The sequence below is a fragment of the Peromyscus maniculatus genome, chromosome X (assembly GCF_049852395.1).
Source record: "Peromyscus maniculatus bairdii isolate BWxNUB_F1_BW_parent chromosome X, HU_Pman_BW_mat_3.1, whole genome shotgun sequence".
NCBI lineage: Eukaryota > Metazoa > Chordata > Mammalia > Rodentia > Cricetidae > Peromyscus > Peromyscus maniculatus.
In genome coordinates this window covers 105,590,958-105,606,026 of record NC_134875.1, presented here as the reverse complement: position 1 = coordinate 105,606,026, position 15,069 = coordinate 105,590,958, and the positions used below count along the sequence as shown (strand labels likewise).

Here is a 15,069-nt window from a genome sequence, read left to right as displayed (position 1 = left end):
TCAATATGAGAGAATATATCTAATCTTTCTACATCCTTTGATTCAACTTGGGCCTGAAAAAGACAGGATGATGCCTGGCCACATTGCTAACTACAGATCTTCTTCACTGTGTCCATTGATTCAGATATTGATTTCTTCTAGAAACACACTCATACTCACAAATAATATTTTACAAGTTATCTGGGCATCCTTTGGCAGAGTCAACTTGAAGCACAAAATTAACCATCAAACATGTGTAAGTTATTTTGATACTCTAGTTTCACTATAATAATTCCAAATTATGAAAGTTTTCTTTATGAAACTGTTTTGATTGCATATGGTGGTAGGTTATTCTTGGGAATTTGTAGTTGTTTATAAAATAGTCTTTTTTCCATGTCTTCTGTACACATGCCTACTTCTCAATTGTAACTATTGCAGTTAAGATGACAGAAGGGTGGGAGGCTGCCATCCTGGGTATTGTCATGTCACTGGGAGCCAGAGTGTTTCTTTTGAAGGAAGAGATAATATATTCCCTCTAGTGTGGAGTTTTTTTTGCCATGCTGTGTCTCTTATAGCCTATGCAGTTTATCTTAGTTCATGACTTTGTAGAAAATAAAGACTGTCAAAGATATGGGTAACATAGATTTTCAAGACTACAAGGGCTTTAAAGACAATCTAACCATTCCACAAACACCACTTCTGACTCCTTCCTTAGCATCTTCATCTCAAATGGCCATTTGAATGCATCTTTCCCTTAGAAGAGCTGGCTCTATCTACTTGAGAATCTTAGGAAGAATGTTCAGGCATTGGCTTAATTAAATGTGACCAACATGTCTTGAAGATCTTTTATAAATTGCAAATCATGGTTGCAATTTAGGTCAGATTTTCATGGTCTATCATAAAACTAAAGATGGGAATGTGTCTTCTAGAGAATAACAGGAGTGAGACTTATAAATCTTTAATAAGTATCAGTTCTGACCAGTAAACACTGACCTATTGTGACTTTAATCTTGTCAATTTATTAGATTAAAAAGCATCTTAGAGACTATTAAAACATACTTTCACAGTGTGTCTGTAGGGTCATCTCAGGAGAGGATTAAATAAGCCTAGAAAACCTGACCTGAATGTGGTTAACATCATCTCATAGGTTGGATGCCCAGATGGTTTAAAAAACAGAAGAAGGTAGAACTGAGAGCTCTCATTAGCACTGACATTCTCTTTCTGCTTCCCAGTCATAAAGATTTTAGCTGTTTCACTCTGCCACACCTTATCCACCACAATTTACTTAAATATCTTAAACTGTGAGTCAAAAGAAACCTTTCCTCTGCTAATTTTTATGTGTTTTGTCACAGCAACAGAAAAGTAATTAAAATACCTATTGACACTTAACCACCAATCCATGCCTGTGGGATGTCCCATTTTGTCTATATAGAGAGGAGCAAACAGATGCTTAGAAAAGTTGTTAAGTGTTGCCCACAGATCTATGACAGAAGTCAGAAGTCACATGATCAGTGATTTTTCCCCTAAAATTGAAGCTGTATAAACATATACATAATTCTTTAGAGTTAACAGAATTCTTTCACATTTTATTTGCTTTAGATTTTCCATTCTGTGTGCTTAGGAGTCTGTTTCACATGTATCTTGTCAGCAATTGATTTTTGTAGCTTTCGTTAGAGAAAACATAGACAAACAATATTTGTTTTTTGAAAATCATTAACTTCTGAACATCATTGACATTGTAGAAACAACAGTCAAGTTTGGGCCTACATTCTACTTCCATAATTTTTTCTGGGCCAAAGAAAATTCTCTATCCAAGTTTCAGTAGAGAATCAGAGTGTCTGTCTAATCTTCTTAAGGTACCCTTAAAATGATTAGCAAGATACACAGGATAAATCACTCTTTTATCCCCTTCCTCTGTTCTCACTCAAGTCACAATGAAGTCAGGCAGACCCTAGAGCCAAGAGATCTGGCAACTAGAAGCCAGCAGCCTCAGTCAGTAAACTCAGATGTGGAGGGTGATTTTTCTTACAGTATGTTTCTAGTGGCTTCAGTATGAGAAAAGTGATCTGGAATGTTTGTATGAGGAGAGATAGTTTCAGTGTCTATCACTTAGAGGCCTCTGATTTGAAAGGATTCCCAATATTTCCGTGAATATGTCTTAACCAATTTAGGCAAGCAGAAAATGTATATCTTTTGGATTTCCTGTGTTCCTAAACATTTTTCTTTTTTCCCTTCAAGTAGTTTTATCTCCTAGAAGCAGTAACCTCTTCCCATTTCATCTTCTAACATGCTATGACTCTCCCAGCCATCCCCCTCCTAGACAAAGTCTCATGTTACACAGGCTATCCTCCAACTTGTTGTGTAGCTGAAGATGACCTTGAACTCTTTAATCTTCTTCCTTTACCTCCCAAGTGTGGGTACTATAGGTACAAGTCACCATAACTGGCATTTCCTGGTTTTCTTTTTATTGTTCTTTAAAAACTCTATTTTATGACTATAATAATTATCATATTTACTTTATAGAAAAATGGTTTTGTGTTTGCAAACCTGCTTTATCAGTGAGTTATAGCCCAGAGCTAGTCTTTTAAAATTTTAATTGTGGGATAAAATATAAATGGTTATAGGTACAGTGTTCTCCCCTTTTCTCTCCTCTATGTTTCACATCTAGAGAGACATACATAACCTCACTAATTTAACTGCCACTGATGAGCTGATAACTAACAGGCCTAAGAGGTTTTTTGATGACTCCAAGCTTTCTAAGTTCCTGTATTCATTGAATGGTGGGCACACACATGGAGATGAAACCAGGATTTTACTTCAACTGCTGCCATTCCTCACATTCTAACTACTTGGTTCCTGAAAAAGGACTTCCAAAAATCCTGCTGAATTCAAGTGTGGACCTGTTACTCCTGAATTGTCATTCCCAGATGCAGAACACTATCTTATGCTATGTATTTTCCATATCAGAGAATCCTTCATGCACTGCTCAGACCCATTGAACCACCAAGTCAAAGAGCTCTACCCATTCCATGAAATATCAGTTTTACTTGTCTTCTGAAATGTCACTCAAGTTCAGCCTGTCCTCCCCATTTATACTATCTTAAGGCCTAAGTTACCTCTTGTATGAGCTCCTTTGAGACCTATAAATGTGGTTTCCTAGCAGATAATTCTGGAACTATTCACCCAACACACAGCTGTATGGATCTCAGGAGAGGCCCACAAAAGTCATGGACCTAAGTGTAAACCAATAGGCCTTACTCTTGATTGCCAACCTGGAGTGGTTCCCTATCCTAGGTGAGGATGTCACTGTCTTGGGATCTTGGTCAAGTTTGTTTTCTACTCTTTCTAAAGAGTTAAAAAGCAAGAAAAATAATCTCCAATATAATAGGTGGCAGCGGGGAAAATCTCACACACAGTAGTCAGGATCATCAGGTGGAAAATATTTTTATCAAAGGTAAACTATACATACCACACAGCAAGGCACCTAGAGAGAAAGGTCCCCTGAAAAACAGAGGGATGAGTAGGGAAGCCAAAGCCCAGTCTTTCTTCTAAGTCTGGGGTTTTAAGGGTCTTTGGTAGGCTGGAATGAGGGTCTCTTCCTAATTTATGGTTGGTCATTTTAAGCAAAGAAGAATGTGAGTAGGTCACAATTTTGGGTAAACATTTCTAGGTCTGGACTTCAGCTTGTCAGAGTTGTCTACTGGAAAGGTGGGTGGAGGTTACTGGTGGGAAAAATCCCTGCCAGGCATTAGTCACACATCAGCAGAGTGAGGAAAAATCTGGAAGCTAGTTACCTTTTGAAATCTATCTGTGGTCCCATTTCCTTGTCTGTCTAACTTTTGGGGACCTGTCTAACTCTTAGGCCCTCATAGAGGCCTACGTTTCTCATTGGGGTACTATATCCTTCCCCTCAAGGCCTTACTCACCTGGCCAGGCTCATCCCTCCCCAGTTAGTTAAAAAAGAGTAGTATTTTTTCCAAATGTACTCAGCTATTTCTTCTGACTGACTTGTTTGTATTTGTCTCTGGCTGACCCCCTCTAATTCTGACCCCTTTCAGCACCCTTCAGCATCACCATCTTCTCATCATCATTTCAAATTCACACAGAGACCAAGGGAAGAATGTGGAATAAAAATGACTATGGTAAGACAACAGATAACTATGAAGGCAGGACTCAAATTCATTAGGCCCCTTACAAGGTAAAGGAACAAAAGTCTATTATTTCCAACTAGATAATTTAAATGATTGACATAAATGTTAGTAGTTTCTATTGCTGTGAGAAAATACCTAAGAAAATTAACTAAAAGAAAAAAAAAAGATGTGTTTGGGCTCATGTCAAAAGTTTTAATCCCTTCTCATTTAGCTCTGTGTTTTATAGGCAACCAGGAAAAGGAGGAGGGAGAAAGCTGTTATAAAGAACAAAATATCCCCTACAGGTGCATATCTCCAGAGACTTGCTTCTTCTAGTCATGTACTTCTTCCTCTTTAAATTTCTATCACCTCTCATTCAGTAAGCTCTAGATACATAAATAAATTGATCCTCATGATTCAATTACCCCCCCCCAAAGGCTCCATATCTGAGTAGTGCTACATTAAGGCCATGCTGTTAATACATGAGCTTTTGAAAGAAATTCCAGATGCAAGCCCAACAGTTAACAGATGCAAAATTTCTTTGAATATGACATAAATAATTTGTGTAATCAGTGAAGGATGAAAAGGAGAAAGGTGAAACTCCAATTGAGGCTCCATGAATTCTGGTCACTCAACAATAAAACATTTGAAAGATACCAAGTATATACAAAGAATCCAGAGTTCCTTCTTGTCATGTAAAAATCTATTAGCTTTAACTTTAGAGTTCCTGGTGAGTATTATTTACATTCCTTTTAATCTTATTAACAATTTAATTATTTTGCTATGTAGGTGGCACAATAAAATTGTTTCTTTGTTTCCTATAAATTCCATATTTTCGTAGCGAGGCTCATACTATGGACTTCAAGGGACATCATGATTTGCACAGAGAGTACAGAGGCACATATTTCAAGATTTGGACACTACGGATATAAATAAAAAACAAAAACACCCAAGTCTTTTTACAGGCTTACAATGATAAGATACACAGAGGAGAAGGCCCACACATCTAATGGTTTCTGCTACTAATAAAAGTTAAGCTCAATTGTTTCTAGTAATGATGAACGATATGTACAATGAAAATGTTACAATTTTGTATGCCACTAAGGTTACTAATTTATCAACTTTACCAAGTACAGAATCAGGAAAAAGTCAACCATGCTTTCCCTAGCTCCATGTTTTCCCCTGTTTTGTGACAAACAGCAAGGATAAGAAAATGGCTAATAGGCAAAGTCAGTGGGTGAGGCCTGGTATTTGGAAAATGAGGTTTACTCATATTAAATGTATAACAAAACAGTACTTAATTAAGAAAGCCTGGGAGTGGGAAGATGGCTCAGTCAGTAAAGTGCTTGCTAAGCAAACATCAGGACCTGAGTTGTGTGGCAGGCACTTCATCGACTAAGACATCTTACCAGTCTCATAGAACTGTTTTGATTTGAGAAAGACAGCCATATTGGCGAGCTAGAGCCACTGTGGAAGAGGGAATCTCAAATGAAGTACTGTCCCAATCAGATTAACCTGTGAGCATGGCTGTAAGGCATTATATTGATTAATGATTGGTGTAGAAGGGCCCAATCCACTTTGGGCAGTACCATCCCTGAGCAAGTGGTCCTGGACTATATAAGACAGCTATCTGAGTTTGTAAGTGAGCTAGAGAAAGAGCAGGTGAACAATATTCCTCTGTAGTTTCTGATTCAGTTCCAATTTGAGTTCCTGTCCTGGCTTCTCTCAATGATGACCTGGAAGCATATGACACAGTAAACTCTTTCCTCCTCAGGTTTCTTTTAGTTGTGGTGTTTATCACGGTAACATAAAAGCAACCTATGAAAGCATGCAATGTTTTAGCTTATATGTATACTAATTAGCTAATGATTATGTTCAATAAACTGGGTAAAATTGTTTTATCTGCAATTGAATTAGCCATGGTTCTCCAAAAGAAATGAACCAACAGAACATATGTAGATTTCTATCGAAATGGAATTGTTGGATTGCTATGTGACGAGGGCTAGGTAACTCAACAGTTGCCACCTGTCTCCATGCTGGAGTGGCACACAACTATTCAGTGCTGATGTACGAGAAATCCCTCAAATAGTTGCTGGTATTGAAGTCTGGTGGGAGCAGAAAAAAAAAGACATTCAGAAAGCAAGCCACTTGCAAGCATTTATACTCTGTCTTCCTCTGACTTCTTGCATCTGGGAGACTAGCCACCCTGTGCTAAAGAGGTGGCTTAGTGACTAGGCTAGGAGCATGTACAGCTCTTGTGAAGGACCCCAGTTCACTTCTCAGAGCCTACATCAGGCAGCTTACAGATACCTGTTTCTCAGGCTCCGAGGGATCCATTGTCTCTGGCCTCTGTGTGTACTGTGCATACATGGCTTTCACTCATCCATACACATAACTAAAAATAATAAAATTAAAATCTTAAAAAATATTTCTGAGGTCAGCATTTATGTATCTACAAGAAATTACCCACATTAGAGGCAGAAATTTCCACTCTAGGTACTGGCAGACATGTCAGTTCTTTCTAGAAACATCTCCATTCTCAGTCTGTTTCCCCATGTCCTATAAAGATGTACAATTTGCAGAGACAGTAGAGCAACAGTCAGGACGTAGGCGTGTGAAAGTTTAGCTGTAGGTTCCAGTCAGTTGAGCTAGGAAGATAAACCAGGGGGCAAAACTGGCTTTTGAAGTTCTTGTACCCATTTGGGGCCACAGGCCAGAGCTTCTGTGGGGACAATCTCTGCCTCTGGCAAGATAGTTCCCCAGGGCTTGGAACTAAAAAAATATATATATAATAAAAAATAATTCTGACTTCAAAGGAGCTCAGTTGTGTCCTTCAATGGAGCCTTGGCCTTGAATAAATTAGGCAAAAGCTTAATACTTGGAAAGACAGCTTTAGTTTTCTTATAAATAAAGCACCCTAACAAACAGGAAAAGTTAATCTTAATGTTTTTCTCATTTCCTGCAAAGTCTGCTTACTTCCAGGGAATATGCAGAACTTCATTCTGTTCTTGTTGTGCGGTTAAAGCTTTTTGTTTCTGATTTACAAACCATTGAGATGACATTTTCATATTCCTGTCCATACAGATTTTCAAATATTGATGAAAGGATCATAATGATTCACATTATTTTGGTCCACCCAGCAATAAAATGTACTTTATTCTTTTTTTATATGTGATTAAATCCAAAGAGATTAAGAAAAACTCACAGACTGCAGGAATGCTGGTACAGGATTGCATTCCTAGCTGTTGGGAAACACATGCAGAAAGACCTCGATCTCAAGGCATTTTGGTATACATAACAGGGGAAAAATAAAACGAAAAAGTGAGAAGAAATGGCTCAAGGTTGTGTCCTTTATTTGTAAATATATACATGGTAATTTCTTGTAGACATAAACGCTGACCTCAGAAATAATTTTTAAGATTGTATTTTTATTATTTTTAGTTATGTGTATGGATGAGTGAACGCCATGTATGCACAGTACACACAGAGGCCAGAGACACTGGATCCCTCGGAGCCTGAGAAACAGATGTCTGTATGCTGCCTGACATAGGTGCTGGGAAGTGAACCGGGGTCCTTCACAAGAGCTGTACATGCTCCTAGTCACTAAACCACAGCCCCCAGCACATTGTTCTTTTTTATTTTTAGAGCTATTATATCGTAGGTGGGAGATATGGCTCAGCAGTTAAGAGCACTTACTGATCATACAGAAGACAGGAAATCAATTCTCAGCACCCACATGGTGGTTTACAACTGCCTGTAACTCCAATTCCAGAGAGGATCTGATTCCCTCTTCTGACCTCCACAGACTTCTGCACATATATGGTACAAGCACATACTTATCCTCCAGCACACATATGCATATACATAAAATAAAGAGTTTGTATTTGTATTATTTATTTAGGTATATGTATATGTGTGTGTGTGTGTGTGTGTGTGTGTGTGTGTGTGTGTGTGTGTGTGTGTTCTTACGTGTGCCCACAGAGGACAAAAGTTCAGTTGGATCTCCTAGAGCTTGAGTTACAAGCAGTTTCCAACTGCCTAACATGGATGCTGGGCACTGAGCTTAAGTCCTCTGCAAGAGCATTATGTACTCTTACGTGCTAAGCCATCTCTCTAGCCTTCAGAAATATTTTGGATATCTAAGCTGAGAATAATAAAAACTCTTATATTTATATAAACAAACAATTCACACATACAAATTCTTGAATTCAACACTGACCTACTGACAGCCACATGAAGATAAAAATGAATGACCAAAAAATACTGATAAATGCATACTCATATCTTTTCTTAACCATTTCCTTTCTCCTTTTCATCTTTAGAAATGGCATTATACACCTTTCCTACTTATTAGAGTCTGTGGCATACATGAGGTAATGGACAGATAGTGAAGGAAGACACTAGTCACAGATTTAACCTACTCCATTTTTTCCTTCTCTAATTCTATTTCTACCTTTTAAATTTCTTCCTTCTGGGCCATTACCTCCTGCAGTTACTTTGGATTCCATAATTACATGAGTGAGTGATAAACATCTTTATGACAAGGAACTGATACTACCGCTCTGAGCAACCGCAAACTTTTGAGGACAGATCATTCCCCAAATAAATGCAATTACTCATAACATGGGGCTGTAATCTAGAGCACAAGTAATCTTCTCATGGGACAAGATGAGATTTCTCCCTTCAAGTGATCATAGATATAATATTCTTGGGAGAGTACCAGTGGAACAAGAACTGAGATATTGATCAATTAGACCAGTAGCCTCATCAAGATTACCTGCCCTGCCAGGTAAGCACACTTTAGGTTCTTCTTTAATTTTTCCTTTTCTTTAAACCCCCAGTGTTCCCATTAGCACCTTCAGGATAGATTTGTCATTGAATCTCTTTATTTGCTCTTACCAACTTTGCCATGTTTATTAATCTTCTTTCTCTGCTCCTCATGGCTATCTCTTTCACTGACATGTAAGAATAGGTGCCTTATCTGTTAGGACTCATAGAGATCAGGCTTTTGCTCTAAAACTCTGCTTATAGCAAGTAGATGGTGACATATTAAGGACAAAACTGAAGAAAAAAGTAAAAGCTCATTTGTTTCTCAAATATAATTGATAGTATGTTTCGGTCACATCAACTTGTTCTCTCAAGAGTTGGGTGATGTGACTATGTACCTATTCAACATGTTCACATGGCTATAGGAGATAAAAGACAGTTATAGACTGCCAAAAGCCCTCCTCCACACCACTGCAGTGACAACCTTGGTGTGTACTCTTAGCTTCTGAGGTTGCTGACATTTTCTACTAGATAATGGGTCACATTGCTTATTCAAAAGAATTGATTGCATCCCCAATTGCTCCTGCAGCTCTGAGTGCAACCTTCTGGCAATCACTATTTTGTAGTTCTAAACTGCCTCCACCAGAGTGCCTATGTTTGTGTAAAAGTGGCCAATGAGCTTTAGTTCAAGGTCAGCTTCAATGACCACATGAAGATGGTGCAGCCTCCCAATAACCACCACTTGGTGCTCATTGCCAGCTAAGAAGTACGCAAGTGAAAATTCGTGTTTATGTCTCTTCCTTGCCAGAAGATTTACAGAATATTAATACAAGGTTTGCTGGCTGACTTTCCTCCTTCACATACTGTCATGTTTGAACCATGATGCTCCAAGATGTCTGGCAATGGGAATCACCTATGGAGAGATAATTAGGTGCAGGAGTCAAGCTATGAGTAACTTTGAAAATGGGAAGTTCTGTTAGAAGAGAAAGCACCATTTAAGGCCTACAGAAATGCCTAAAAGGTGATACATACATCAAAATCAAAAGTGTTTTCCTCAAGATTAATCTGGCATTGATGACAAGCCAGAGGAGATAGTCTCTATATTGGTACAAAAATCACTAGTCACCTGCAGGGAGATGAAGTCTTACCTCTTTCTCTGTCTAAGTGCCTCCAGCATTAGCTGTACCTAAGTAGCCATTGGAGTAAAAGCACACATGGACTCACCCTGATAGCCATCACTTAGAAATCCAGATAGCCCATCTACTCTCCAGCAATAGCTTCATCTCAGAGATCTAGGAAGATACTTCCTATTGGGATAACAGAATCAGCAGTAGTGACAGCCAGTTACTTTCTTCTTATATCCTGCTCCCTCTGATAGAGGTCAAAATAGGCCCTTCGGCAGTCTTAGCTACAGCTTCAATGTGAGCAACAACTTTATCTATACATAGGTGGGCTTTAAATTGTAGAGTAATACTTCTTAGGCTTTAATATGCATACCTGGAGATCATAGTTTTTGAAATTTTATTTTTCAATATGGCGGTTTCTCAGAAAATTGGGAATCAATCTACTTCAAGACCCAGCTATACCACTCTTGGGCATATACCCAAAAGATACTCAATCCTACCAGAAGGACATTTGCTCAAAGATATTCATAGAAGCTTTATTTATAATAGTCAGGAACTGGAAACAATCTAGATGTTCCTAAACTGAAGAATGGATAAAGAAAATGTACATTTACACAATGGAGTATTACTCAGTTGTTTAAAAAATGACATCATGTAATTTTCAGGCAAATGGATGGAACTAGAAAAAACAAATCTTCAGCAAGGCAAGCCAGACCCAGAAAGACAAACATGGTATGTACTCACTTATAAGTGGATATTAGCTGTTAAGTAAAGGATAACCATGCTACAATCTACAGACCCAGAGAGGCTAAGTAACAAGGAGGGCTCTGTAGATGAATGAATGGATTTCCCTGGAAGGAGAAATAGAATAGATTTTGTGGGTGTATTGGGGGCAGGTGGGGATGGGAACAAGAGGGATCAGAAGGAGTAGGGAGGGACAGAGGAAGAGTACAGGCTGGATTTGACTGGAATTGAGGGGCACTTAGGGGGGCAATGTGGAAATCTAGTGCAGTGGAAGGTTCCTAGAACCTATGAGGGTCACCCTAATGAAGATTCCTAGTACTGGAAGATATGGATATTGAAGTGGCCAACTTCTAAAACCAGGCAAGGCTTCCAGTGGTGGGACTGGGACACCAACCAAGCCATGAAACCTTCAACCTACAATCTATCCTGCCTACAAAATGTGCTGGGGCAATGGTGGCTCAGAGTTTGTGGGAGTGCCAACCTATGACTAGTTTAGCTTGAAGCCCAACCCACAAGAAAAACCCACATGGAAGCTGTACAGATCAGAGACCTAGGGTAGAACCAAACATGAGGGGAGGTGTGTGTGTGTGTGTGTGTGTGTGTGTGTGTGTGTGTGTGTGTGTGTGTGTGTGTGTGTGTGTGAATTGGGAAGAGTTGGGGGAGGTGAAGTTGCAGGAGGATAAGTAAGTAAATAAATAAATAAAATACTTATTTTTTATTTTATGTGAATAAGCATTTTTCTGCACAGATGCATGCATACCTGGTGTCCATGAAGGTTAGAAGAGGGCATTGAATCCTTGGAAGTGGAGTTACAGATGGTTGTGAACCACCATATGGGTGCTGGAAACTGAACTCAGGTTCTGTGCAAGAGCAACAAGTACTCATAATCACTGAACAAGCTTTCCACTTCATTGAGATATGTTTAAATGCAGATTCTGGTTACATAAATCAGCATCACAAATTGAAGCTCTGTGTTTACTCAGTTAGAAGGTGATACATGTGAACCATCATGAAGTAGCAATAACATCGATAATTCTTTCTGTAATCCAAAAACTATGCACAAATTTCAATGGATAAGAACCTCTTTAGAAAGAAAAATTCACCTTATTCTATTCTAGAATAGCTAGATTACTAGGCATGCCAACTCAAGAACATTCACTACTTTCTCACTATGTACAAGCTCACATGTATCCAGATTCTGGTTAAAAATATAAACAAACGACAATCTAGTTAGTCTCCAATTATTGTCAACAAGGATTTGTATGAAGATTTTCATAACTCAGAGTCAACCTCATCCATCTATAGTATCTGGCAGAAAATCAGAGAACTTGTGTTATAAATAAGCTTTAATTGTGATGATGTATGTGAATCAGTCCTCAAGAAAAGCAAATTTTGTGTGATTCTTTGGAGTCTGAGTCTCCTCCTTTATGGATGTAGAAAGGGAAGAATATGAAAAAATATAGTTTGAATATTAAAAACCCCATGGCTATAAATAAAATTATAAAAAAATAGCAACAGTTATAAATGGGAATGCTTAAGGAACAAGTGGTAAGGAATGGCTACCTGAGGCCAGCATTAGATATATAAAAGTTAACATTCTGATTTTTCCGAAAGAGCCAAGTATCTGGCCTTTTTTTTAATGAGCCACTTAGTTTATCTGTTACTGCTTCTGATTTAAACATTTCAAACATTGTATTAAAAAAGCAATTTTCTGGTAGTTGGTAGATAGTGATAGATTCAGCATACACACAAAAAATGACACTTTAAAACTTCTTTATTAAAGATTTGTTTTTATTCATTTTTATGTTTATGAGTGTTTTGCCTGTGTGTAAATAAGTGTGCCATGTATGAATACACAGGGATGCAAAGAAGAATCTAAACAAAAGGCTTGCTAAGTTCCTACCAGTTTCATATCATGAGATTATTTCCTTATTGTCCAATCTGTATCATACCCTGTCATCAGATCTTAGTGCAAAATACGTAGATTTCTCTGTTCTTTTGGGTGTTCATGTTTGAAGCACACCATGTCACATAACAAGGACACTAAATAATTGGTATTCTTTTCTTTTAAGTCTTCCTTTTGCCCTGGACTCCTCAATTATGGACCTTGGAACAAATGAAGAAAAGAAGTGACTTCCACATAGTTCCTAGTAACACAAATGGTAGAGCAGAGACAACAGATTTACTCTGGACTCTACATATAAGAGCCTAGAAAAAGATGATATATCCAGTGAAAGAAGATCAACTCTCCTGAGTTTCCCCTTTTTAAAATTTAATTTTATTTTTTATTAAAAATACATTTTTTTCATACAATGTATCTGATCACAGTTTTCCTACCACATTTCCTCCCAGGTTTTCCCACCTCTGCACCCATCTAATGCCACAGCTTTTTTTCTCACACTCTTTGGAAAACAAAGAAGCAGTCTCAGTAAGGGTCTATACCCAATCACCTCAAAGTACATTAAACCACAGCTAGAATTCCCCTAAGCAGGCTTAAAAGGGGGTCAAGGAAGCCATTTTGGGCAGGCCCCAGCATACTGGTTTTTCTTGAGAATAAAGCTGCTTTCTGCAATTGCATATTGGATGTCTTCTGGTCATTTGGTGCAATCTAAGAACCCTACGTCCAGTAAGTCTTGTTTCCTTTTTTTTTTTTTAGGAATTATACTTGAGAAACACTCAGGAAAACTTCAGTAGACATTTAAAAAGCTAGACATTATTTAAGTTGTTTCAGATAATATAAAAATATGACTTACACCTGTAATCTTATCATTGGGAAGAAAGAGGCAGGAGGATTACTACAAGTCTGAGGCCTGATTTGGCACAGAGACTATATCTCAAAAAAAAAACAAAAAACCACAATTTAAAAAAAAGCACAGAAACAAATTAAAACCCACAGTTCCTCCCTCCTCCTCTACCTCCTCCTCCTCCTCCTCCTTCTCCTTTGCCTCCTTCCCTTCCCTTCCTCCTGCCTCTTTCTGTTTTTCTTTTTTCTTTGTTATGCTTAATACATACCCAGCAATCACTTTGCTGACAGTATCAAGGATCAGTGTCAGGGCTTTTTGCATGACAAGCAAGCACTTCATCGCTGAATAATATCACAAGCCCCCTGGAAATAGAGTTAATAGACAGTTATGCTGTCCCTTGTGGGAGCCGGGTGTTCTTTTGAAAATAGAAAAGTTTTATTCTCTTAGACTATTTACTTGTTTATAAAAAGAAATTGGTAAATGTGTTTTCTTTACTTTTAAAATAATCTACTTAGGAAAGAGGGATTTTGTGTTCTACCAGACTAATTTCCTGTGGTTTATGTTAACCTGCATCATATTCTTGATTATTTAACAGAACTTAGATTTTACTTTAATTATGTATAAACCCATATATTATTATTGTTGTTGTTGTTGCTGTTTTTTATTTTGTTTTTGTTTTAAGGCTGGGTGTGGTGATATTTTATTTGTACTCTAACAAATAAAGTTTGACTGGAGATCAGAGGATAAAGCCAGCCACTATATTAAATATAGAGGTCAGGCTGTGGTAGCACACTCCTTTAATCCTAGCATTCAGAAGGCAGAGATTCATCTTCATCTCTGTGAGTTCAAGGCCACACTGGGAATAGAGCAAGACTTGGTGGCACTTGCCTTCAATCCCAGCACTAGTTAACCATAGAGGTCTAGGGGTCTGTACAGACAGACAGGAAGTAATAGTGCTGGACTGAAAGAGGAAGTGATATAGCTGGGTGGAGAGAAGAAGTAAGAGGGCATAGAAAGATATATAGGCATGAATATACAGAAAGTAGCTCTTTCTTGGCTGAGGATTTCCTAGCAGTAAGAACGTGGCTGGCTTATTTCTGCTTCTCTGATCTTTCAGCTTTCACACAAATATCTAGCTCCAGGTTTTCTATTAATAGGACCGTTTAGCGATTTATGTTACAGCTGGGTTTCTTCATGCCCTAGAACTCATAACATAGACCAGGCAGGCCTGGAACCCACAGAGATCTGCCTCTGTCTGCCTCTCAAGCTGAGATTAAAGGTGTGTGTCACTATATCTGGCTCATTTACTAATTTTTAAAATATACCTTTAGATATTTATGACAAATCTCTTGGCCCCTCTCTCTTTCACAGAGACAGGGTCTCTCTATTATGTAGCTCTGGCTGTCCCAGAACTCACTTTGTATACCAAGCTGGTCTTGAACTCACAGAGATTCACCTATCTCTGTCTCCAGAGTACTAAGATTAAAGGCCACTATGCCTGGCTGATACAAATTTCATAAATCAAATTCTAAATTAAATATTTTTATATCAAATTGATTTGGAGAGCATGTATCTGGCCCC

At 38.2% G+C, this 15,069-nt stretch overlaps 1 long non-coding RNA gene across 1 annotated transcript; it reads left to right on the top strand.

The window, feature by feature from the left end:
* Positions 1-8,769: 8,769 nt before the first annotated feature.
* Positions 8,770-13,321, top strand: LOC143271017 (uncharacterized). Its single transcript, XR_013048265.1, has 3 exons — positions 8,770-8,898; positions 10,666-10,732; positions 12,817-13,321. It is a non-coding gene; the product is annotated as an uncharacterized LOC143271017 (long non-coding RNA).
* Positions 13,322-15,069: the final 1,748 nt, after the last annotated feature.